The 24531-nt window shown below is 36.4% G+C and overlaps 1 long non-coding RNA gene across 1 annotated transcript in view; it reads left to right on the forward strand.

Annotated features, from left to right (window-relative positions):
* The window catches only part of LOC142027311 (uncharacterized), a 33034-nt gene that overhangs the window by 2262 nt on the left and 6241 nt on the right, over positions 1 to 24531 (forward strand). The window contains exon 2 of the long non-coding RNA XR_012649086.1: positions 23027 to 23118. This is a non-coding gene — a long non-coding RNA (uncharacterized LOC142027311). The remainder of the gene's footprint in view (positions 1 to 23026; positions 23119 to 24531) is intronic.

Raw genomic sequence — 24531 nt, forward strand, 5'->3', positions numbered from 1 at the left:
TTTAGGATTTGGCGGGCTTTTGTACAGGTACCATGACCAACAAAAATTTTGAGTGATTCATGGTCATTCTAAAAAATTCACAGGACTAATTAAGCCATTATTTGATGCGTTTTCTGTCAAAGGGGAGAGATAAGAAAAATCTAGTTAATTATTTCAGAGTCACATTTTATCGTACACGGAAACGCATTTGCCCTTTTGAACCAGTGAAGGGCCAAGAAGTTGCCAAAAAATTGTGTTCACACAGCCCCCTAGTGGTAAAAGCCCTGACAAGTTCACATCCATGTCTCCTCGCATGAAGGAGGGAGGGTCCGAGTTAGCTCGATGCAAATGAAAAATAAAGTGCTGCAACCTTAGCTCGCAAAAGGCATGGTCACTTGCTAGAACAAAGGTATGCCATGCCCATTACAAGGCTAATCTTTACTCTGCAGTTTCACAGAAGTGAATCAAAGGCTACAAAACAGTTACAGGTTTGTGAAAGAACAGTCTTATAGTAGATAGACAGCCATTCAACTAAATTTAAAACTGGCTTTCCTTACTGCTTTGGAAGAGTGAGATTTTTTCTAACTGGGGCTAGGGATTTGAAGGACGTATTCCTTATATGCACTAAACCAGTAGATTACAGTGATAATAACCTATGTCACACACTAAAAAGTTTTGTCTAAGCTTTGATCTATAATTTCAAACAACCATCCTGTTAAGTGTAACACAATCATTAATAGCTTCAGTTACTTTAATTTTAAAGATTTTAAATAATTTTATATGAAAACTAATAATGCCTCATGATTAATTCCTTTGTTATCTTGCTTGATATTTAATTCAGCTTTTTTAAACCTCCCTTTTTTTTTCTTCCACCTGTCAATAAGCCAGTGGCTTTTGTATTGACAGTATATTACAGCCTCTTGAAAGCTGCTGAGGAGGTAAAATAGCTGGAGGCAAGTTGGCTGTTGGGAGTTCTGATTCTTGGCTTGACACTATGGGATTACGGGATAAATATTGTGGAATAAGACATTTCTGCTCAAAGCATCAGCCGCAAAATATCTAACTGGTGACATTTGAATATACATCATCATTAGACTTCAGACTGAACAAGCTCCAAGCTTTTTCAAAATTTTGCATCTTTCAGAATCACACTTTCAGACACATAGACAATAGTGTTTTAAATTTGCATTGAGTTCTTGCTTTCAAATTTGCCCTCTATGTGGTATATTCTCAGATAATCCTAAGAAGATAGGGCTCTTGTTAAAACACTATACCATCCACCTGCATAGTGACTTTTGTTTCTTCATGTTGCTGCGGTGACTATGACATCAGCACATCATAGATATTGCAGGGAATGACAAAATATCTTTACTTGTAGTTCAATGAACACCTCAAAAGACAGCGTACAGACTCAAGCTGTGTCACGGAACTGTCTTACAACTTCTCAAAGTATGTAATTGTCTTAAATTTTGGATATCATATATAAGGTTTCAGAGAGTAGGAGCAAGGCCTAAACTTTTCCTTGCATTTTAGACTAATGATATTTGTTAGTGAAGAGAGTAGTGTAACAATTTCAGCCTCACCAACACAATATCTATCTTATACAGCAAATACCCTCTCACTGTAGTTTTCTTTCAAAACCGGTTATAACCACCATAAAGAATTAGTAGTACTCATTGGTTTGAGATTAATTAGCACAAAGTTAGTTAGAAAAATATTTTTCTTCACTTTTATTTTGATTTTCAGAATTGGAGCACTGAGATGTTGCAAGTTTGAGATAGATCTGAGTAGGAACTGCAGCTTGAGAGGAATGGAAGTATGTGTCATCTAAACTGTGATGTCTCCAGAGTGTGGTATCTCTCTGCTGTCTTGATCTTCCTTCTCACGGAAGGAATTTATGGTTCACTTGAATCTTCTGCCCATTTTGCAAACCTGGAGGTGCAGTCCAGAGGATGAGCCCAGCCAACAGAGCAGAGGCAGAACATAAGGCACCAGTAGCCTATGAGGCGTTATAGCAACGTATCAAACTGAAATCCTCCATATTTTGTTGGGTGACAAGGTGAGAAAGAACAGTTTTAGAGAGTAGTATAATTGAAATGTAAATGAAAAACCAGTTTACCAGTAGAAAGGATCTCCAACAGATTAATTATGTCCAGTCCTGAATATAAAACCTGTTTTCTGTAACCTACAATGAGTAAAGGGGAAAAGAATGCCATTCAGCATAAAAATAAGCATCAGCATTTTAGACCAATATCATTATGAAGTCCTAATCTGGTTATTCATTTTACTCAGAAATATGGCTGTAGCATCCATATGCATACTGAACATTTATATTAAGTTCCTATGGTAAGTATTACTCTACAATAGGTAGCATGGCTTATAGCATGACTTACAGAAAAGGTAGGTTCCTACTTCATATTACAGATTACTCTTTTCCCTTTTTTCTTTTTTTTTTCTTTTTTTTTTGTTTGAGTTTTATGCTAGTTAATCTGTCAGATTCTGACATTTCAGGAGAACTTAAACCATTTTCAAGAGTCTAATTAGGAAAAGAATACCTGTGCACTTATTATAAAAAAGAGTCTAGCGCTTTCCCTGGCAAACTATAATTTCCTGGTATTTTAGAGGAAGTTTGAAATTTGACCCAACGTAGGCAGGGTATCAAGTATACTACTTCTGAAGGAGTTCACCTAAACTTAGCTGTGGACCACAGGGACCTGAGCCAAGAATTGAAGAACTGGTGACTAACTATAAACATTTTGTTCAAAGTGAGTTGCCCAGGAGCTCAGAGACAGGGGTAGAATCTAGTACTTCAGGGTGGGATTTCACTGCTTCATCTGTTTCAACCATAGGTCTATCTTTCTGTCTCATTCCTCACACATCTTAAAACTTCAGTAGTAGATTAAGCAGGAGTCTTAAGAAAGAAGCTTCATTCATTATACAGATGCTCATTTTCATTTAGAGAACATCACCTATTCTGTGCACTTCATACAGACAGGTCCTTCAGGGAGAAAACAGTACATGATCATGTAATTTCAAACACCGTGTACTCATCACATGAAAGGGCTGAATTAATGTTGTGTAGACACTCGTAATGGTAACATTTCTTAACTTCTGAACATATAACTTTCTAACCCCTGTTAACCAACTGACAAAATTCACTATAAAGTTCATGAAAGTATGATACTTCAGTGTTCTGAGTCAAAAAGCATTTTTGTCATTCAGGAAGTGAATTTAAGAGGAGTTAATTATGTTTCTTTTGCCTCTTGCACTAAAATACTGAACACAATTCAAAGTCTTTCCGGCACTTAAGTATTGCTAGATCCTCCCAGTCACAATGGTGGTTTTTGGAGATGAAGAAAGGTTGTCTGCAGCGTATCTGTATTTTTTCTTTCTGTACCATATCCTCTGTACCAAATGTTTTCTAACTCTGTTTTAGAGGTTGCTACCACACCATTTGATTTATCCTAAACTTTCCCAAATGCATTAGCAGCTGTTCTTAAAGACAAATGTGCTTCCAGTAGTTTATGAGCTCAGCTGAAAGAATATATATTAAAAAAAATAGATATAGATGTTACTTTGTAGTTCTACAACAGCTTTTGTAGGGGACATTAGAAGGTTTTAAACATGAGCGAAGAAACAAAAATGTTCAACCCACTTTAGAGATGAAGAAAATAAGGTGCAATAAGTTTCAGCAACTTGCTTAAAGTAGTGAAGAAAGTAAAAATACGTATTTTGGATCTATTTGCTAGTTCTATGGTCATCCTTTCTCCAATAAGAATACATGTGTTTACATTTAAGAGGTCTCTAAATTGAAGTTTCTTCTTTCTCTGTTGTCACTTCCAATATCTGTCTATCAAAATTGTTTTCTATACCTTAGTAATTGCTAGTCAGAGACCACACGTAGTGCTCTATATGCATTCTGGAATATGTCTCAGCTTATCTCATATAACACTTGAGGGTATTTTTCCCAAGTGAATCTCAATGTTTTTCAGTTCTCTTAGTGTTTTACCATTTGTTTTCCTTATATTACTCCAGTCAAAAGTGATTGCCTTAGAGAGTTAGTTATAAGCATGATGGGAAAGTCTTTTTTCTTATCCAGTTTAACTGCTTTAGTCTTGAACTTTAATTGTTGATGGGATTTTACTTCTTTTATCCTGGTATCTTACAATGAGCATTTGTGCACTTAGCTTGCTTTCATAAATGAGTTTAAACGAATAAAATGCCCCAGTCACAGCTAATAGTGATTTGGGGCTCAGTATCTTAAAAGCAACAAAAATGTCAAGTGTAATATCGCGGGGCAAGTCACAAAATCTGTCACATCCAGTCTTGAAAGATTACTGCTAAGATTTCCCTACTTTTAGCACAACAATTTTTCTGCTATTTACAGCTTGCTTAAATGGAGACTTAAAATGGATATGGCAAACTAAGCTGAATACAGTACAGAACATTAAAGCAGGCTTTAAATAATGGGTCATGATGCATGATTCCTTATGCATCATAATGTGTTTTTTCCTTTTTTGTTTCTTTATAATTGCTTCAAATATTAAAATACAATTTGATCTTCATGTCAAAAGAAAGAAAAGAAGGCAGAAGAACTGACAGCTTGATCCTTGCTTTCTTTCCAAAGGCCAACTGTTAGATTTTGACCTCTCTTAGGAGAGGATTCAGCTACTTGTAACATCAGATACTTAATAGGTCTTGTTTGAACTTGAGCTTGGTTCTAAGCCTCACATCTAAAGATCTAGTTAGAACGCTGAGTACTCTCACTGCTCTTTAGTACAAATACTTTGTTGACTTTTTTCTTTTGCACATTGTGACCAGGTGCAATTGCAAAAAGAAGGTGTAGAGTTTGCTGTAGGCATTGTTTAAAATCCGAGGAACCTGGAGAAAGTAGGAAATTAAAATACTGTGTCCAAAAACTACTTTCCCTTTTAAAGTACTTTTTCATCCATGCACTTCTACCACTGGATCATAAGCCAAATACTGTTTGGAATTGACAGTGCTATCCAGATAGAACTCTGAATTTCCCTTCTGTCCTTTGCCTGGCCCACTTTCAGTTCGTTTGATTTCCCATCCAAAGGGTTGGTCTTGGACCTTAGACCAATCTCTCCAAGTTTGTGGATGTCCTAGTTGTATTTTCTGAGCTAAAAATACTAAATTGACCCCACCTGTGTGTATATATATATATATATATATATGAAATGAATAAAAGGAACTTATTCCATGTGTGTATGGATGGACAAGGAGAATAAGGGAAATTACATACTGTTGGCTAAATGGTTCTTTTTAAAACCTCAGAATGTTTTAGAGTCAATTCAAAATTCAAATGTGGATCTTTCACCATTTGTAACTCTTCTAGTTCATGCGCTTCAATTATGCAGGGCAGGAGAGTCTTTCATTATATTTTATTTCAGGGATAGAAAAATGTGGCTTTCTACAATGAAAGTTAATTTACAAATAAGCCTAGAGAGACTTTCTATTATCCACCCTGTCAGTACTGAATACCTCTCTCAGAGCAATGCTAGATGTGAGGAGGACAGGGCAGTGGCTCTAAAGAAGAGACAAAGGTAGTTACCATCTGAAGGACTGCAAGAAACTCTTCTTTGTGAAATACTCTCCCAGAAAGGATGACTATTCTTAGACTATGGCACTGAGTCTGTAGCAACTGAGATTCTCTTCGTAAAATTATGCTGGATATGTTGAACATTTTAATTTGACCCTCTACTTCTGATATCTTGGTGGATCTGAAAATCTTCCATATATGCATGTACATCCTCTGCCCTGTGACTTCTGTGAACGAATACACTGTGGACAAGCAAAAGACTTATTTATGTTTGATACAAATAAGTGAAAAAAGTTGGTAGCATTCTGATTGCCTTTGTTATCTTGACACCACAATTTTAGATGTTCTATTACTCAGAAGCATCAAAACAGTTATAACAGTTGCTGCAAAAAAATAGAAGCCATATAATAAACCTGTTCCCCATATCTTGCTCTGAAAAACAGCTTTAAAACCTGTGCCAGTCCAAGGTGGCAACATTGTTCCACAGATCACTAAGATGAGGTCAAGTTTCTTCTGCCTGACCTGTTACTGCCAATTACAGGGTATTGCACTGGTAGCAAACTAAATATGAAATGCCACAAGCTGTGAGGTAAGAACTATGACAACTGTTACAAAATCAAGATCTTAGCAGCAGTTATTTGGCATCTTGAGTTCGGTGACATGACTAGCAAATAAAATATTTGAATTTAAAATATCAGCTTTACTACTCCATAGTCTATAGCTGAATAATTACATAATTAGCTCAATTGTCAGATACATATGCCTAGCAGCTACAGTCTTTTGGGCTTTGGTGGTGTGGAAAGTACATGAATCCAAGCTTTACTGTCAGTGCCTCCCATAACATTATTGCTATTTCCTGTTTCAGTCTTTAATAATATAGGATAGGTTAGGGTTTCAATATGTTTTCTTCTCTTTTTTTTTTTTCCTGAAAGTTTAAAGAATAGTTGAAATACAGTCCAAGTCACATTTTTAAAAGGAAGCTGGATAGTTACTGTCTGCATTCTTCTAACTCATTTCACATATTTCTCTTAAATGGCAAAAAGTACTTCCCTGTAACTTCTACAGCTTCTTTGTGTTCCTATTCCTTTACAGCCCAAACACACACACACACACACACACACACAAGCATTGCTTAGTGCTTTGTAAGAGATGTTGGTAGAATTGAAATCATTACTTAAAAATGGGAGCTGAAATAAATCCTATATATGAAAGGGAAGGAAGATCTTTAGTTGGAGTGCCACATTTATGCAGAGGGAAGACACAGACATCACATCCTCCATGTATAGTCTTAGGAGGTATTTATTCAGGAAATCTGTTGTCGAAGCATACCAAGGGACACATTTTTCCAGACTCCAGAGAAAATGCTATTCATCAGGAGTGCAACTTGCTCAGAATATGTCATTTTGTAACAGAGAGGCATGGAAAAAAAAACATAACGAGCTACTTCTAGCTCTCATAGTACTTTACTCTTTATTTGCCTTATTCAAAACAATTTTACTCACCTCCAGCCTTTAAAGCACTTTATGGGATTATTATAAAAGTTAGGCCAGTAATTTACGTTCTAAATGTAATCACTAATACCAGGAAGAATAAATCTGTCAATATAAGTAGCAACAGGTTACTGGTGTTGTGCCTTTTAGATGAAAAGCACATATTGTGATGGTAAGCAGGAGACACAAACCATTCAGCGTCACTAGTGTATATGACAAACAGAGATGCGTTACTTCATTTTAAACTGGATCTGTCCAGTCTGAATGTCACCTTGAATTCATGGAATTGCAGAGTTTTGGATCTGGATGAAATTTCAGAACTTCTAATCTGTTCTGAGACAAGATGAGTGTTTGTGGAACATCTCTAAGAGATGTTGGTCAAGAATTTTCTAAAAAATCCCACTATATATACCCTCCATAAGTGGCCTACTACAGTACTTCATTACCTTTAATGTTAGATTTTCCTAATAGCTAAACAAAATATTTTTTCCCTATAAATAAACTGATTCCTTCTTGTCCTATCCTAGACAGACTTCACAGCAGACTTTTGAACACTGGAAGAGCTTTATCATGTTCATTTCAGACTTCCACCTCCCCCATAGACCAAACAATGCCTTTTCCTTCAAGCATTCCTCACAGGCCATATTTCTGAAAACTATTAACACTCTTGTTGCTTTTCTCTGAGTACTACTGAACTTACCATAAATGTCAGCAAGTTCACTGGACTGATTTGCAAATAGTTCTCTAGCTGAAGCTTTGCATGATCCACAGACAATAGAGTAATTACCTCATGTATTTTATATACAATGTTCTTGGTAATACAGCTTAAAATGGCATTTACCTTTTAATATCATACTGATCTAGTCAGTCTATGTTCCACTCTTAACTTGATCTCCCTATCTGTGTTACTGTGATCCACAATATCCAAGATGCTAGTCTTTTATTTTTACCTTACTCTGTGTTGTTCTTTACCAGTTACTTTTAAACAATCCCTTCTTACCCGCCTTCAGTTTATCAAGACCATACAAAATACACTTTACTCTGTCACCAAAGATGTTACTAAAATTATGATCAACCTTACAATTGTCAAAATTCCTCTGTCCAATAAGCCATGCCATGTGTTTCAAGACACAGTTGAGCCAAGTAGTTGTGACTCCGCTGATCCAAAGATTGCCAGCTCACTTACAAAAACAGCACAGATGTTATAAACTAGGACAGAAATCAAGCTAATAAATGCTTTTACATGACTCTTGAAACCCATTGTACTTAGCCTGGTAGCTCTGTGCAGAATTAGCTTGTATCCTGAAAAGCTTATCCATTCAGGTTTAACTACAGCCTTGCCAACAGAACACAGCAGTTACATCGACAAATCAGTGAAGACTTGTGCATTCTTCTTTGAAAACTACCTTCTAATACCTACCCAGGATAACAATTTTTGAGGGCACTAAGCTCTGGTTGGCTTGACATAGAGCTGTACATTCACTTAGCAATAGTAGAAACACTTAACATTAGTAAAAACTAGATCTCCCATAGTGACATATACTCAAGTTTGAAAAATTTATTTCAGATTTCTTGGTATTGCATGCACGGCCTCCTTCTTTGTAAAATCACCCTAAGAACAGCGACAGTTCAGCATTTTCCTGCTGTGCATCTTCAGAGGTTATTGGTTGAAAGATGTTATATAGGCATGAACATAGCTGTCTGGTCCAGTATGCAAAAGCAGGGAATCAAACTGAAGTCTTTTGCACCGTCTTGCAGACCACTAACCACAGTAAAGATATTTGGCTGGCCCTGAACTAACATGTGATACTTAAGTTATATCCAGACTGGGGATTTCTTAAATCACTGTATTCTCAGGAAGCAATAATTTTGGGACTGAGGGCAGGATGACTGTTTTGTCTTCTTGTAAATCTTTTCAGATACTAGTTCTGATTACAGTATGAAATAAGAGATATCTCCAGTGTGATATTAACTAAATGCATCTCATATCACAGCCAAAATTGGAAATTTGTGAAACTTATAGGACTGTCTGTTCAGAGTAGAAATGTGTTTATGTAAGCAACAAGAATAAAGTCAAACAACAGAATTAGCTTTCAGATAAAGGCCACCCAAAGATACATAACACTTGCAAAGCTGCAAAGCTTACAGCTATGTTAGAAAAAATTAATTTGTCTCATACAGACAGTACTAGGCACCTGAATCTGACTTTTAAAAATTGTTCAGCATTTAAAATTGGTTACAGTATTCTTTACTAGTACAAAGCCTCAAGAATAAAATCTTTCAAGCCATGTAGGAAATACAAACAAACTCCACACAAAGGGAGGTTTGAATCTGTGAATTAAATCTGATCGATAGGTTGAGAGTATTAAATAATTTCACCCTATGTTTTAAGGCAGAACTCAGGCACCATTCAACAGGGAGTGGGTATACTTTGTCCCTTTTTGGTAATTTGTGTTGATGTTCATGTGTCTTGTGAACTTCCCTCAATCATTTGTCATTAAAATCAGTTCTACTGGCAGTCAGGTTTCCATGCAGAGAGCTAGGAAGAAAAATAGTTATGATTAAAGAGATGTACAGCTGCTATTACTGACCCTGAACAGTTTATTTTGGACACCCTAGATTACGACTTTCTTTTCTTTTTTTCCCACTTTTGGGTAAAAGTTCGGGTGTGTGCTTGAAAAAACAGGTCTCCAACGAGGGTGGAGAATGCCTATTTGTTATCTGATTCTGTCTGCTGTTTAGGCAGTACAGTGTGTTTGAGATAAATGGCAAGATTGAAAATAACATTGTATTATTATTATTATTGTTATTATTGTTATTATTATTACTACTACTACTTCTTAAGACAAATAGATATATTTACTTCGATTTCCATAAATATAGGGCTCTTTTAGTGTAAGGGACCACAGTCAAATTCAGAGTAAGTCCTGTTCTATACTTTAACGGAAATTTCAGACTCTACTTTTTTTTTTTTTCTGGTATATTAAAATAAATTCTGTCTTTGCTTCTCTTATTAAGAATGATAGAAGGGCAAGTAAGTGGAAATAGATCATATTCAAAATTCTGTTGAATTCATGAAGTGAACAAAAGTAACTGCTTTCAGTTCTCTTGGAAGGAACTAGTAGTCCATCTCAGGAAGCAGTTAACTACTTTTCGAACACTTCAGGGAAGTTTATGTTGATACTGTCTAATAATGCAGTTTATATATCCTTAGCAGATCATCCACATAGAAAAAGTATATTGATGTTTAGTTATAAGGAAATAATTTAAGGAACACCTGTTGACACCAATCATTCAATCCTAAGTACTTAGTAACACTAACAGCTGCACTTCTAGATGGTCTACCTGACTCAGGCACCTAGTTTCATCCTACTGCAGAATTCCTACTGTGAGCACTTGGAATTGCGCAGAACTGTTTTTCGCAATGTATTTTGCTTTCAATACTGATCTAATACTTCCAAGTGACTTATTTAACTAAATGCTTCCTCTCCTTGTTCTAGTTCTGCCATTTTCTCATGTTATCATTGGGTTCTGCTTCTCCAGTCACCATAGACGGCTGTAGTCTCAAACTCTCTCTACTTCTTCCTCTTCTCTCCGTGTTAGGTGGTATAATCTCCAAAGACTAGTAACATTCAGTACAACTTCTCTTTTAACCCTCAAGCCACTTACCTTTCACTGTCTCCCCTCCTAAGACAGAATTTATTCTATGAATTAAAAAGAAGAAAAAAGATGTAGTATTTAGATGAAACAGAATTGATATGGAAATATATAAATTACTACACTTATTTTCCACATAAAATGATTTATATAACATTTGTTACATTAGTAAATATACTTCTTACTTTGGAGTGCCTTTTAGTAGTGGCAAGCATGTCTTCTGGATCAAAGATGCTGCATCTTAACATATATTATAAATTCTTCGTATCGACACAAGAACTTTTCAAGATTGCACTTATTTTTACATATTAAAAAAGATGCTTTTCACAACCAGAGGTACATACCAAATCTGCAAATACTAGAAGCAGTTACTCTAGAGGAGCAATGTCATGGGGCACCCCAGGGATTCTTGGGAAAATTGTGTTCAATTTTGTTTTCCTTCTTGTTCTTTTCGTGTGACTTCAGCCAAGGTACGGGCATTTTGTGGTTCAGTTCCTCCTGTGTAAAACAGGTGTTACAAGAAGTTTCCAGCTTACTGGAGTAGAGAGATGCACACTCAGCTAAACCTATGAGATGCAGGCAGTGGTCATTAAATATAATTCACTGGAATAGTGCAGCTTTTGACAAAAAGAATTATTTTTCACCTGTACAGCAGATCAAGCATTCTTGGCACTGTGGAATTCTGTGCAAGTCTTACTGATTTCTGCTCCAAATAAAATTTCTGCTCCAAATAAAAGGTGCATTTCCTGACTTTGTTGCATCTAGTGTAAACATGTGCCAGGGTAAATTTTTATATAGTTACAGAAATATTCCAAAACACTCCAGAGTATGCTCTTCTGCTCCTAGGAAGAGGCTGAGAGGGCACAATAGATGATAGATACAAATCACATTGCTGAGATACTGCTGAGATACAATTGTGAGAAGAGTAACCAAAAAGCTCAGTGTACAGAATCCATTTAATGGCTTGTAGAAAAGGGAGGCAAATGGTGATTACAGTGCAAGGCAGCCTAATAATGATTGTGAAGTGCACTGTTCAATAAAAGAAAAAACGTGTAGAACAGATAAAGAAGTGTAAAAGCTTGCATATGAAATAAACAAACAGGAATGGACAACAGAGAGGGTTACATACTCTCTGTTGCTTATTCCTACCTTTCACTTTTTATGTCATTTTTGCAAGTAAAAAGCAGTATCTGATCACTCTATTTCTAGTATAGTAAATTAATCCTTTTCCACAATGTTTTCTTTCCTGATTTGAGGCATATATTCAACTGTCTTTTAAATCTTTTACAGAGTTTTTTTACAGTATTTCTCTTTTTCCACTGTAATCTCATTTGCCTGTCCTCAAACATCTTTATTCCGTTTGCTTCCAGGCCAGTTTTTGATGCTTTTAAATTTCATTTTCATTTAGTTCTGTAGGTTGATGAAATATTTCCCTTAAGATTTTAATGCTATCAAAAATTATACTAAATACAACATAGCTACTAGTGAAAAGCAATAAAATTATTTTACTTTGGAGAACTAGCGTGCACAGCGTTATGAGTTGCATCATGAAGTAAAATAAAGCGCTATGGTAATGGTCAGGATGTCAAGTCAAGATGTTTTTCATTTCCTATGTGGATGCTTTTCTTGCTTCCCTGAAAGAATGCTCCTAAAAACATCCAAATGCAACTAGTAAATCACATGCCTTTCTAACATTTGGGAGCAAAAAAGGCTCCTGGTCAATTTGCTATCTATGTTAGGTCTATTTACTTTATATTTCTTCAGATTATGACCAGCAATGAAAAGGTATCTGCCCTGGTTTCAGCTGGGACAGAGTTAATTGTCTTCCTAGTAGTTGGTACAGTGCTATGTTATGACATCATGCTCAGCATATAAAGTGTGGGAAAAATAAGGAAGGGGGAGGATGTTCAGAGTTACAGCGTTTGTCTTCCCAAGTAACCATTACTCATGATGGAGCCCTGCTTTCCTGGAGATGGCTGAACAGCTGCCTGCTGATGGGAAGGGGTGAATGAATTCCTTATTTTGCTTTGCTTGTGTGCACGGCTTTTGTTTTACCTATTAAACTGTCTTTATCTCAGCCCATGAGTTTTGTCATTTTTACTCTTCTGGTTCTCTCCCCCATCTCACTGGGGGGGAGTGAGCGAGTGGCTGCGTGGGGTTTAGCTGCTGCCTGGGGTTAACCACGACACAAGACTTCCTTCTGTTATGAAAGCAGGTTGTTCATACAGTGCTCTGAGAAGGCACTGACTATGTAGTGGACAGTACCAATTCACCAAGTTGGGGAAGGAATTAGGTTATAAAGGTGTTCAGCCTCAGGGAGTGGAAAATCTGCAGGGCAAGAGATTACATGTGGTTAGAAAGAGAAGTATTGATAGAATCCAGCAAAGCTGAAGCAAATAAAGTGACAAATCTCAAAGGGGATGAAGAAAAGTGGCCCATCACGAAGACGGCAAGTATTGTCACATGGCAAGGATGGGCAGGAGTCGCAGAGAAGACACTGAGAAGCTTTTTGTTAACCGCTGAGAGAGACTAATACCGGCAGAAAAAAGATTGTGTTAGGGTCAGTGGGAGGGTCACTGATTATGGAAAAAAAATATTTAGAGGAAAATACACATGGAAAAACATTTAGCCTGTTACAAGGCCTAGAAACTTTTAGCCTGTTATTCAAAGACGCTGTGTTCACAGAAGTTATGTGCTCACTAAATATCAGAGTGAAAAATAGCATAAAGAGTCCAAAGGGCTGCCACAGACACTAATAGTAAGTAATTCACAGGGCATCACAGCAGAACAAGCTGAGGCCTGAAGAAATAAACTGAGAGCTGGAGAGGATTCAGCTACAGAGGGAACCCTAGGTGCTAGGTAGAGGAGCTGATGGGATTTGTTCTGTATTCTTTTGGACTGCCTATGTAGGGCATGAGTTGAAAATACTCCTTGTATTATGACAGGTCCTTCCATCTCTTCTCAGGTTGGAAAGTATTATGCTAATTTAATAGATTATTTACTTATTACAAACCTGTCAAATGTCATTGCAACATTACAAGAGAGGAAGCTACAAGGACATAAAGTAATCAGGCTTTTACTACTCAAGATAGTGTTGATTCTACTCTTCAGGATGTAGATTCTTATTTACTACTAAGTCCTTGGTCTGAAAGGCCTAGTCTTGATAAATCTCTGACCTCCTGGTTAATCCTTTACTCCCCTTTCTTTCCCTGCCCTGAAAATACTGTTTTCCTTGTACACCTTCAGATCGATTAGTCTCTAGTCAGAATAAGTGGTAAGAAAATGGAAACAAGGAGTTTTTGCAGGTGTTTGTTCAGGGTTTTCAGGCAGTGGTGAAAGATATTTTGACTGTGAACATCTGTAGCTATGGCCAACAGTTCAGCTACTCCATAGCTGCTGTATCCAGTATGTCTTTCCATGCTTTTCAGCAATATTGCACTCATTTTTTATTCCAGAAGTTGAAGTACGTCGGTATAGAAGAGCAGATTCTTCACTTCTGGTGAGGAAAAGTGAGTTTAGTGAGAATCTCACTGTCCTTTTATGGGGCAAAGTGATATTCAGTCATCTTATGTGGAGGAGAAGACAAGGAAAACAATGGTGATGACAGAAAAAGCATGTTTGGCAGAAGTCTGCGCCACTGACATGGGGCCAACTGCAAAAATATATACTTGTGATTAAGAAGAAAAGGTCAGACAGTAAAATGTCTTTTGTTCCTGTGATTTTTTTTATGTTTCCTCTTGATACTGGCTAGGAGAGGGGAATAAAGAGATAGAGCCAGACAATCTCTTTCCAGTGGAAAGAATGGAAGACAGGAAGGGGACATCTTTGGATACAAGTACAAGATCACATAGCTTAATAGCCCCCAAAGGAACAGATATTTCTACAGAAAACAAAAGAAGCTCCTTAAAGATCTTAACAACAGTTACCCTGGGTTTAGAAGCTTCTATTTCTCACACCAAAAACTAACAAATGGAGTCGTAACAGAGGCTCCTGAGGGAGGCGAGTAAACTGAGACCCTCAATGAGCAGTATCCATACCATTCAGGGAAAAGTAAAGATCATCCAGTTCAGTGTGCCAAAGTGTTTTATAGCGTACATCCCAAGTTTCTACTTTGCGCTCTGCTGAGGCTTTTGCCAAATCCCTACATACATTAAAAATACTAACCACACTCCGTACTTGCTTGGGAGACTGTGTATCAGTGGAGAATACAAATTCAGCCTGGATACTAAGTTTTTTTAGTGTGTAAAACAGTCATATACAAGGATGACCAGTAGTGATTAAGCTATGGTACTACACAGAAGTTTCTCCCTGTGAATTGAATTAATTGATTTATTAGTAGCAAAATAGCCAGGTGGGTCAGGCTAATTAAGAGTATGATTGCTAATTACCAGCACTGGGGACAGTATGAGTGGTTGCAGAGGCAATAGATGCAGTCTGTTTGTAACAGCTCTATAAACTGTTAGATAGTTAAGACTAGGGAAAAAAATAGGGCAGAAGATGTTGCTGAGAATGGAAGTATAACTCATGTAGGCTCCATTCAGATGAGGTGAAAGCAACCAGTCCTATAAAGAACTTCTGTCATTCCTCAGTGGTCTAGTCCAGCAGTCTCCAAAGTGAGGTGTGCACAACATAATCCACTGGGGTACAGGAAGAAAATATTTTTTGTACCATTAATAAATAAATAATTAAAGTAAAATATTTAATTTTTCTTTATCTAATCTTTTAATAAATTCAATTTTTGAACATATTATAATGTACATAATCTATTAGTATAGTAGTACATGTATATAATTTATAAATTATACAGAGATGTATGATCAAAAAAGTTTGGAGTTCACTGGTCTAGTTTAAAGTTCAGAATATCCTTCAGGTTTCTAGTTTTCTGTGTATTTCAGTCTCTCTGGTATACTGGATAATGTTAGGTAGTTTGGCTGTCAGGTTTAGATGTTTTAAAGAAAAAAGCAATACAATGTGGTTGTTGGTGTTTTTAAAATTTATGATTTAAACTTGACATTCACATGCATTTAAAACTAAATGTTTCTCTATAATGCTTCATAAACCATACAATACAACTGTAGAGCCAAATGGGAGCAAATGATTGTTGTTTTCAGATTTTTTGACTAAACAAATGCTATGGAGAAAGTGCTGGCTGGGAATACATGATCTAAATTTGGAAAATCTATTTTAATACGTCTATATGACCATAGCTCTATTAAGCAAAAAAAAAAAAAAAAAAAAAAAAAAAAAAAAAAAAAAAAAATCCAGCTAGTGTGCATATTGTAGAAGGCTGAGATTTTAAAAACTTAGAATTTGTAGATCAAAGAAATGAAGAAAATCTACAATGTATTTCTATCTATGGAATTGCTATGGAAGATGTTTTAAAGCAATAACAACATTGTGATTTTTGAGGCATTTCTTATTCTGCACTCATCTAATTTATGCTAAATTAATTTCAAAAGAGATAACGTCATTTGTCATACTGAACATTAGGTTCTCCATACTTCTTCCTTTATCAAGCACTACATAGTTCTGGATGTTCCTGTTCTTAACATCCCTCTCTTTTTTTCTCACTAGTAAATGAACCAGAAAATTTACTCCATTAAAACAAGATTCTTGTTCCTTTCAGTTTGCCTGCCAAAACTGGTGGCATCCTTGGATGCTGACACAGATGCTTTAGAGTGAACAAATTTCTAAAACTTGCTCCATGTTCATAGTGATGCTCAGAAAAGGGGTGTTATCATCTGTTCTCTATTCTCCATAGCTTGACTGAAGGACTATAAAAATAAAGGTTTCAGATAAATGTTTTACCTTGTACTAAAAGAAGCTTCTGCATGTGTGGGGTGTTTTGCTTTTACCATAGCTTAAAAGGTGAAAGTGAAATGTCACATTGTATTAAAGAAATTCTGATTAATAATTGATTCTGATAAATGACGATACTTGCAGCATTGCTTACCCAAATGTAATTCAATCACTATCACAAATCATTTTGTCTTGTCAGTTTTTGCCAACATATGTGGCAGGCTTGTGGGAGGAATATTTATTTCCCATACTAGTTATATCTGTTTAGTTGGGGTTTTTCTAATTCACTTGTTTCAGTTCACTTAGCTGATATTGGATCTTTTCTCTATGGTGCCACCACCTCACTTAATTTTCTCAGTGGGAGAAATTCTGATCCTGAAGAAGCTGCTGGGATCAGAATTTCCCCAGCAGACTTTTTCTGGTGCTTTATATTTTCCTTAACATCACATGCTTTTCCTAGTGAATTATACTGATTTACTTATAGAAACATTATTTGGTAAATAATAAACATTTTTAAGGATTATTTCTTTTCAGAGAGGTTAACAATATATGGCAATTCTGTGGAATTCTCTCTTACTTAGCTTCAGTCTGATCTTTATTCTGAGCATAAAACGTTCGTCAAGTTTTTTTTCAATCAGGTGCCTGTGGGAATTTTAAGTGCATTATTTCACTAAGCAAAGTAAATGAAATTTATTATCTATCTGTATACCTTTTCTATCTCAAAACATTAGCTTTCATCTAATTTTTGGATCTTGTTTTGATAGATTGCTGCCAAAGGATTTGTGTGTAGTCTTTCCTGAGATCTCCCTCATACATCATTATGTTCATGTTTCTATGCTGCCATACAAGTTGTCAAAGATGCTACATTTTTTTTCCTTTTCTTCTTATATGACATATGCCTGGCATTTGTTTCTAGTTCTGTTTTTTAAAATGTTTGAAATTAGATGAATTAGATGTCTTTTTAAAGCTGCTTTAGTATTCATTGCTCACTTGATTGATACTATGCAGTAGTTTTTACCTCTTACGTACCAAAACTAAAAGAAATATAAATGTCACTTTCTGACCTCATGTCAAGAGCTTGTGGGTTTCCTTTGACTTGTTTCTTTAGAAATATTTTAGTTAGCTGTTTAGGATTATATACTTCTTGCTTCAATTGCTTGAGGTATACCCCTATATGAGCTCCAGTTTATGCAAAATGCTAAAATCAGCATTCTTACTAGTGCATTGGTCTCACAGAACAATGTTTAAATAGTTGTATGGGCAACACATTCAGTTTTACTGTTCTTGGAAGAATACATTTTGACTTGCAAAACAATACTGCAACACGGAACATCCACTTTCTGGGTCTTTTGTCTAACTGTGTGCCTGCAGTTCACCTCCTGAGGTCTTACACTGCTGACCTATGGCCTGACAACTCAAATTTATTTGAAGCTTTTTTTATATCTCTCTCTTTCAGCTGCTACACTGCTCAAAAGATGGAACTGAGTGTTGTCTATGGAGGGACAAGATGTATCACATACTTCAGGTTTTAGATCACAGCTCAAACCTTACTGGTTCCCTTTGGCTTAAGCTGATTAACTGAGCTCTGCCATTGGTGTCTGTGAAACGCTTTGGCAGACCCATCTGAAAGGTGTTATTTAAGTACAACATGTATTTTATGTACAAGTTAGCTGTATCAGAGTTATGTTTCTGTGGGGACAAATGTATTGGTTTTTAATTGTTATTTTTAATGGATCAGAGTAAAATATTGTTGTTTCATTTGATCTCTGTCCCCTGGTGGGCTTTCTTTTTTTCTTTCTTTCCAACAGTGTGACAGTTTCCTCTTTAGGCTTTTAATTATGTCTCCAAGGACCTCCTGTATTAGCAATGGTGGTGGCAGTCTACCATTCTGAGAGCTAACCCAGCTAGTTACTCCCAGGGTATAGCAAGTTTTACAAAGATGATTGTTGTATATTTTTAAACTCCAGTAGAGTTTGGGGTTTATTTGAATAATGAAATGGCTGAAATGGCCAAACCATTCTTATATCTGGCTACAGAAGAAACTGCCACACTTAAAGTTGTGTTATCATGGTCTATTCAGGTTGTGCATCAGAGCTGAACATGGAAATTCAGACCAGTTACTTCACAACAAAACTGCTAATGGCATTGTCCTCGTGAGGTGATCTGATCACATCCCTCTGTTTTTCGAACTTCTGCAATAGTACTTGAGTAGATCTTAAAATTAGACACTTTAGATATCTCATTTCCTCCTTTTTAGGATTATTATAAATAGCGCTGCATTAAATATACTGTATCTTCTGCTTTCCGTTCATTCTATCACTCTTTTTTTCCATCTCTAGATGCCTTTCCATGCTACTGTAAGAAAAAAAATACAAGTTGTGCATCTTCCTTTTCATTCAAAAATTCTTCCCCAAAACCTATTTCCCCCTGAAGTCCAGACAGAAAAAGTCAGACATTTCTCAGCACTGCCACACAGCATATTTGTAAGAGGATTACAGCAAAGGTGGTGTTAGTTGTGCAACAGTAAAAAAAAATCAGAATTAATTATAGAATCTTACAAGATACAGCCTTAAGAACCTATGAGTAACCCTATTATCTCACTATCAAAACATGTCCTTAATTTCTTGTTTTCCCAGTTCCTCTTACCTCCCCCTCATAATCAGCACATCAGTCTAATACAAGGTAGTTTTTAAGGAATTTGAGGCTGGTACTGGCTTTTCAAGGTTGTTATGAAAAAGCATACTGGACACATCTATAAACACTTGGACTTAGTGAAGGTGCTTTTATTTATAAGTTGCATCTGGAATGCTAAGTCCTTTTTTTTGAAAAAAGGTTCAGTCTCAACAAACTGGCAAAACAAGGGTAGTCCAACCCAAGACAAACGGTGAAAGAGAAGGCCCCCCTCTTCTGGCATGAGCTGGAGTAGCTCTTAGCAGAAGACTTGATAAAATATGTTCTAAACCATGTTTTGGTCACAAATAGGGATACACCTAGGATTAATACCTGTATAACAAATATTTCTTCCTCCATCATGTCCTCTGAAGTTTTCTCACTCCACACTTACACACAAAACTTAGTCCTCCACACCAGCTCTCTGAATGCGTAGTAAGAGTGTTCTGGATTGTTTGCCAGAGATCAAACACACAGTGTGTCACAGCCACATTCTTCACGCATAGTTGTTTTCTGGTTCAGGACAAAAGGTATGAAGAAGTCTCTATTCCAAGCACAGGGTGGACTGAGCACTGATATTAAAAATATGCCCTGCAGTCTTGATGACTGTAGAAGGAAAAGCCTTTTGACAGACAAATTCTCTTGTTCAGGCAATATTATTTGCTGCGTTCTTCCCTGAAGGTGACCAGGAATTCCAGCTGGTGAGAAAAGACTGTTGCTAAAGATCTTCAGAAATCCTTCCGTATCCAACATTTCAATAGTTCCTGAAAATACAAGGTTTTCTCTATGATAAATATGACAGTGAGAATTCTGTTCCAATCACACTTCAAAACAGAAAACCACATGTGTATTTATCATTATCCCTTTTGCTGCCAGGAATAAAGAAGAGGCATTTATAATGTTTCCTTTTGTTTGTTTTTAAATTTTGCATTACCTTTTATTTTTACTAGCCTTTACAGTTCATAAGCTAATGGTAGGTAGATGGAGTTCTTTCCTATTAGATCATATATTTCACTCTTTGGAAATGCAAGATAGACTAGCTTTCCCTACACCCTAATGGTTAAGAAAAAAATAAAGCAGTGAGAGGCATTCACATTCCTCCTGTCTTGCCAAAGGAGCAGCTGTTTTGCTTTGGTTTTAAAAATTGAAGTCATAGATAGAGAGAAATGTAATGCTGTTTAGTGTAATTCATCTGTAAAGTAGAATATTCCCTGTGAAATGGGAGGAGTTTTAAAGACCAACACTGTACAGTTGTCTCATTTCTATGCAGTAATACACAAAATAATATATTTCTTTCCAACACACACATAAGGTATAAACTCAAGCATCGTTACTTTGGTAAGTGCTGGAAATAGAATGGCAGCCATTATGATAGATACTGAGCTGGTATAGCAGTTTATCTTAGAACAGAAAAGCTCTTAGTTTTCAGTATTTCTCTTCTGTGTTTCAAGCATATTGCAGATCATTTTAATATATTTTATACTTTTTAATTCCAGATTACTATGTCAAACCTAAGTAAAACAAAATAGAAGTTTTCATTTTTTCTGTTCTCAGTGTTTTTACTATTTTTATTTTATTTTATTAATTTCCAAATATTAACTAATCTTTAACTTTTTCTGTGTGAAATCTGAGCACAGTACAGAAAAATATCATAAACATTATCTTTGAAACATTTACCTAGACTTTTCTCATGACTTGCTTAGATTGTGCAGTACAGTTTTGCTTTTTAAATTTGTTTTATAATTGGAGCAGTTTTCAACCACTACTACAAAACAGGAATTTGCTCTGGAGTTGCTATAGTAATGGGTAAGAAGGGCCTTCCTTTTCTTCTGAATACATTTGCATTTGGAGACCTTTACTGAATTTATCCACTATGTTGCAAATAAACTCTGTTTATGAACCACCCAGAAAGACGAGATCAAACCTTGAAAATAAATGGCTAGTATATCAACCAACCTCTCTCTGAAGTGTTCAGTTAGGAATGTTTAACAGTTGCTGCTGAACTACAGTAAAATTAAGGAAGTCACAATTGGGGGGGGGGGCATGTAGAAGGTTGCTAGGAAAGAAATCAGCTATATATTTCTAATTTTTTCAAAGCATGCATTTGTTAAGAAGAATCTTTGCCCTGGGGTAGCTCATGAAGGACAGACATACAGTATGGAGTCTAAGAAAGTTGATAATATTGCATTAATTATGATTCTATTATGAAACTGTAACAGGAAGAAAAGAACCTTGATCAGCAAAAAATCTTAAAACTGGTTAATTGTTAGAGAATAGCAGATTAGTAATTTATTGTATCTATAGTTTATGCATCTTCATCTTGAGTGTTTATATGAAGAACATGTTGCATTTCTAGCTGCAATATTCCATGAACTGTTTCTCAAACCTTTTTAAAGCCATTATGAATGTATGTAATGACTTTCTACTTGGTTATCTAATGCTAGGTCAGTTCTCCATTTCTCAATGAAATGTCATGCTGGAAGCTTTTTGTGAGCAATTGTCAGCAGGTGGGTTACGGAGGGAGAGAAGAAGCATTTTATCTCCTATGATAGTGAGGCTAAGCCTGTTGCTGTGTTGCTAACCAGAGTTTTAAAAGGTTTGGAATCTATATTCCATTTTACTGCTGAATTTAAGTGACTTCAAAGCAGCTAACTTACAGCTAAGTTTTTAAAGGTCTTCTGCCATCTGTGTTCCAAGGATTTCAATGGTTGTCCAGCATCAAAACACTTAAAAAAAATTTGTCCTTACTGTGTGCTGCCTTTAGCTTACAATCTGTAAACATCCTGCCTGACAGGTGTGTCGGGAGACTATATATGTACTAGTATCTTACAATATTAATATAGACATTAGACTGTATGATGTTCAGTTTTACTAAAAATGGGATTAGTAGTAATTAAAACAGACTGAGGTTCTCTCAAAACTACAACCTCATCAACTTCATCAGGACTTTGAAGATTCTAGGATTGTTTTATTCAAGATAATGAATTCACTGATACTCACACAATTTGCCCTTGCAGCCAAGAAGGCAAATGGTGCCCTGGGCTCATTACGAGGAGTGTTGCCAGCAGGTTGAGGGAGGAGATCCTTCCCCGCTAGACAGCACTGGTGAGATCACACCTAGAGTCCTGTGTCCAGTTCTGGGCTCCACAGTAAAAGACAGATATACAGTTACTTGAGAGTGTCCAGCGAAGGGTCACTATGTCCCATGATGGGACTAGAGCAACTCTCCTGTAAGGAAAGGCTGAGAGAACTTGGTCTGTTCAGCCTGGAGAAAAGAAGGATCAGGGTGGATCTCATCAATGTGTACAAATACGTGAAGGGAGGGTGCAAAGAGGACAGAGCCAGGCTCTGTTCAGTGGTGCTCAGAGACAGGACAAGAGGCAGTGGGCACAAAGTGAAACACAGGAGGTTCCCTCTGAACATCAGGAAACACTTTTCCCTGTGAGGGTGACTGAGCACTGGCACAGGTTGCCCAGAGAGGTTGTGGAGTCTCCATCCTTGGAGGTATTCAGAAGCCACCTGGACATGGTCCTGGGCAACTGGCTTTAGGTGACCCTGCAGGGGGTCTTTTGGTGCACACTGTACTGGTTGTCATAATTTCTGAAGATTTTAAAGAATTTCACACCTGAATTTCTGAATAATAGCAAACAACATAGAGATGGTGATCTGATGATATTGTGCACAAATGCAGAAGAGAAGTTATCATAGATAGCAGCCTCAAAGTAAAAGTTGGCATTTTGTGGGATTTGTTGCTATGGAAGGAGTTTTAATTGTATATAAACTGTATACTAAGAACTGAAGAAGAATTATTTCTCCAAATTTAAAGGGGCTCTTTATTAAAACGGCCTTTTTCTCCTTTCCTCCCCAGGCTTCTTCATGGTTTTGGAAGAAGAGTTAATAGAATTAACCCTGTTGGTAAAACATTAACTTTGAGAAGAGTTCTTACTAACAGCCAGAGAAGTAAATGCTACCTTGCTATTGCCACTTGAAATTACACAGAACTTAACATTAAGCCTTGTAAAATAGTTTATTTATCTCTGTACTACTGTTACTTGTGACTAAATGAACATCTGATGAAATATTTGAACAAACAGAATATATACAAGTAAATATAAATATCAAAAACTTACTTGAATGAAGGCAAATCCTCACATACACCTCATATTTGACAGGCTGACAGACTAAAAAATATTTTAAATTGAAGCTGCGTACTAAACCTCTATATGTAGTCACTGGACAAAGGCTTTCTAATCAATCTAATGCCCTTTAAGAAAGGTTCATCATCTCTGAGGGCTGATACTTTGAAAAATCAGTATCTACTGGTCATGCTTTAGGTTCCCAGAGAAGCAGTTGCTACTAAGAAATGGAAAAATTATCTCACAATAGCTGTAAACTCTCCATCTCAGCAGGCACTGATTACATGGATAAGATCAACAAAAACACATTTGAGACCTAAATATTCTGGTGGTGGTGTAAATTGTCTGTCCTTCATTTAATTGTATTATTTAACTAAGAAAAAAAAAAATTTTCAGGGCTAGTATACAAGCATATTAAAAAATCTAGTATTCAAAACAGAGAAAATAATTAAACCTTCAGCCAGCCATGTTGTAGCTCTGTTGTGTCTAACACTTTACTGGTGGCATTTTTGATTTAACTTGTCTACCTTCTTGGTGTAACTAAGTGATGCAGTTAAATTATTACAGCCCTTGTCCCCTCAATTAGAGTGATGTTACGTTGTTACAGCTCTTCTTTGTTAGAGAAGAAGAGCCTTATCTATGTAAAGCAAATTTGTATAGATGTCATGCATTCATGCAAGAGGGGTTTTTTTGCTAGGAAAAAAAAAAAAAGCTATTTCAGTTAGAGTCTTCTCCAAATGCAATAGTTTTCTTGAAAATTTTCAGATTTAGAGTAGGCTTCTATTCAATTTGCAATAATGCTAGTGTTAAGGAAGAGAAACGACTGAAAAATTTTACCCCTAACTCCCTCATGCTCTAGCTCTCACTGTATCCTAGCAAAGGCTCTTTATTTCCAGTCACACAAGCAAAAAGAACCAGAGGGAGTGACATGAGAGAAGCTTAATTCCGGGGAACACCAGGATGAAGTCTGTTTGTCTTTTGATTGTTTTTAGTAGAATTAGGGGTGGAACAGCTGGGGAACTCCTTTCTTTGACTCACAAGCAGACACCCCATTGAAAACGCTCATGCCTTCCTTTTCTCATGTAAACAGACACGTGCTAGACAGCACCTGAGAGCAGGCATCATACATTATTCTGTATACTTAAAAGAGCAGTTATTTATACCAAAAAAACATTTTCTAGGGTTTAGCATATTGTCTGCCTGTTATAAGATAGATCAAAGCTAGAACTAAGTCTTC

Source organism: Buteo buteo, chromosome Z, assembly GCF_964188355.1.
Source record: "Buteo buteo chromosome Z, bButBut1.hap1.1, whole genome shotgun sequence".
NCBI classification, from domain to species: domain Eukaryota; kingdom Metazoa; phylum Chordata; class Aves; order Accipitriformes; family Accipitridae; genus Buteo; species Buteo buteo.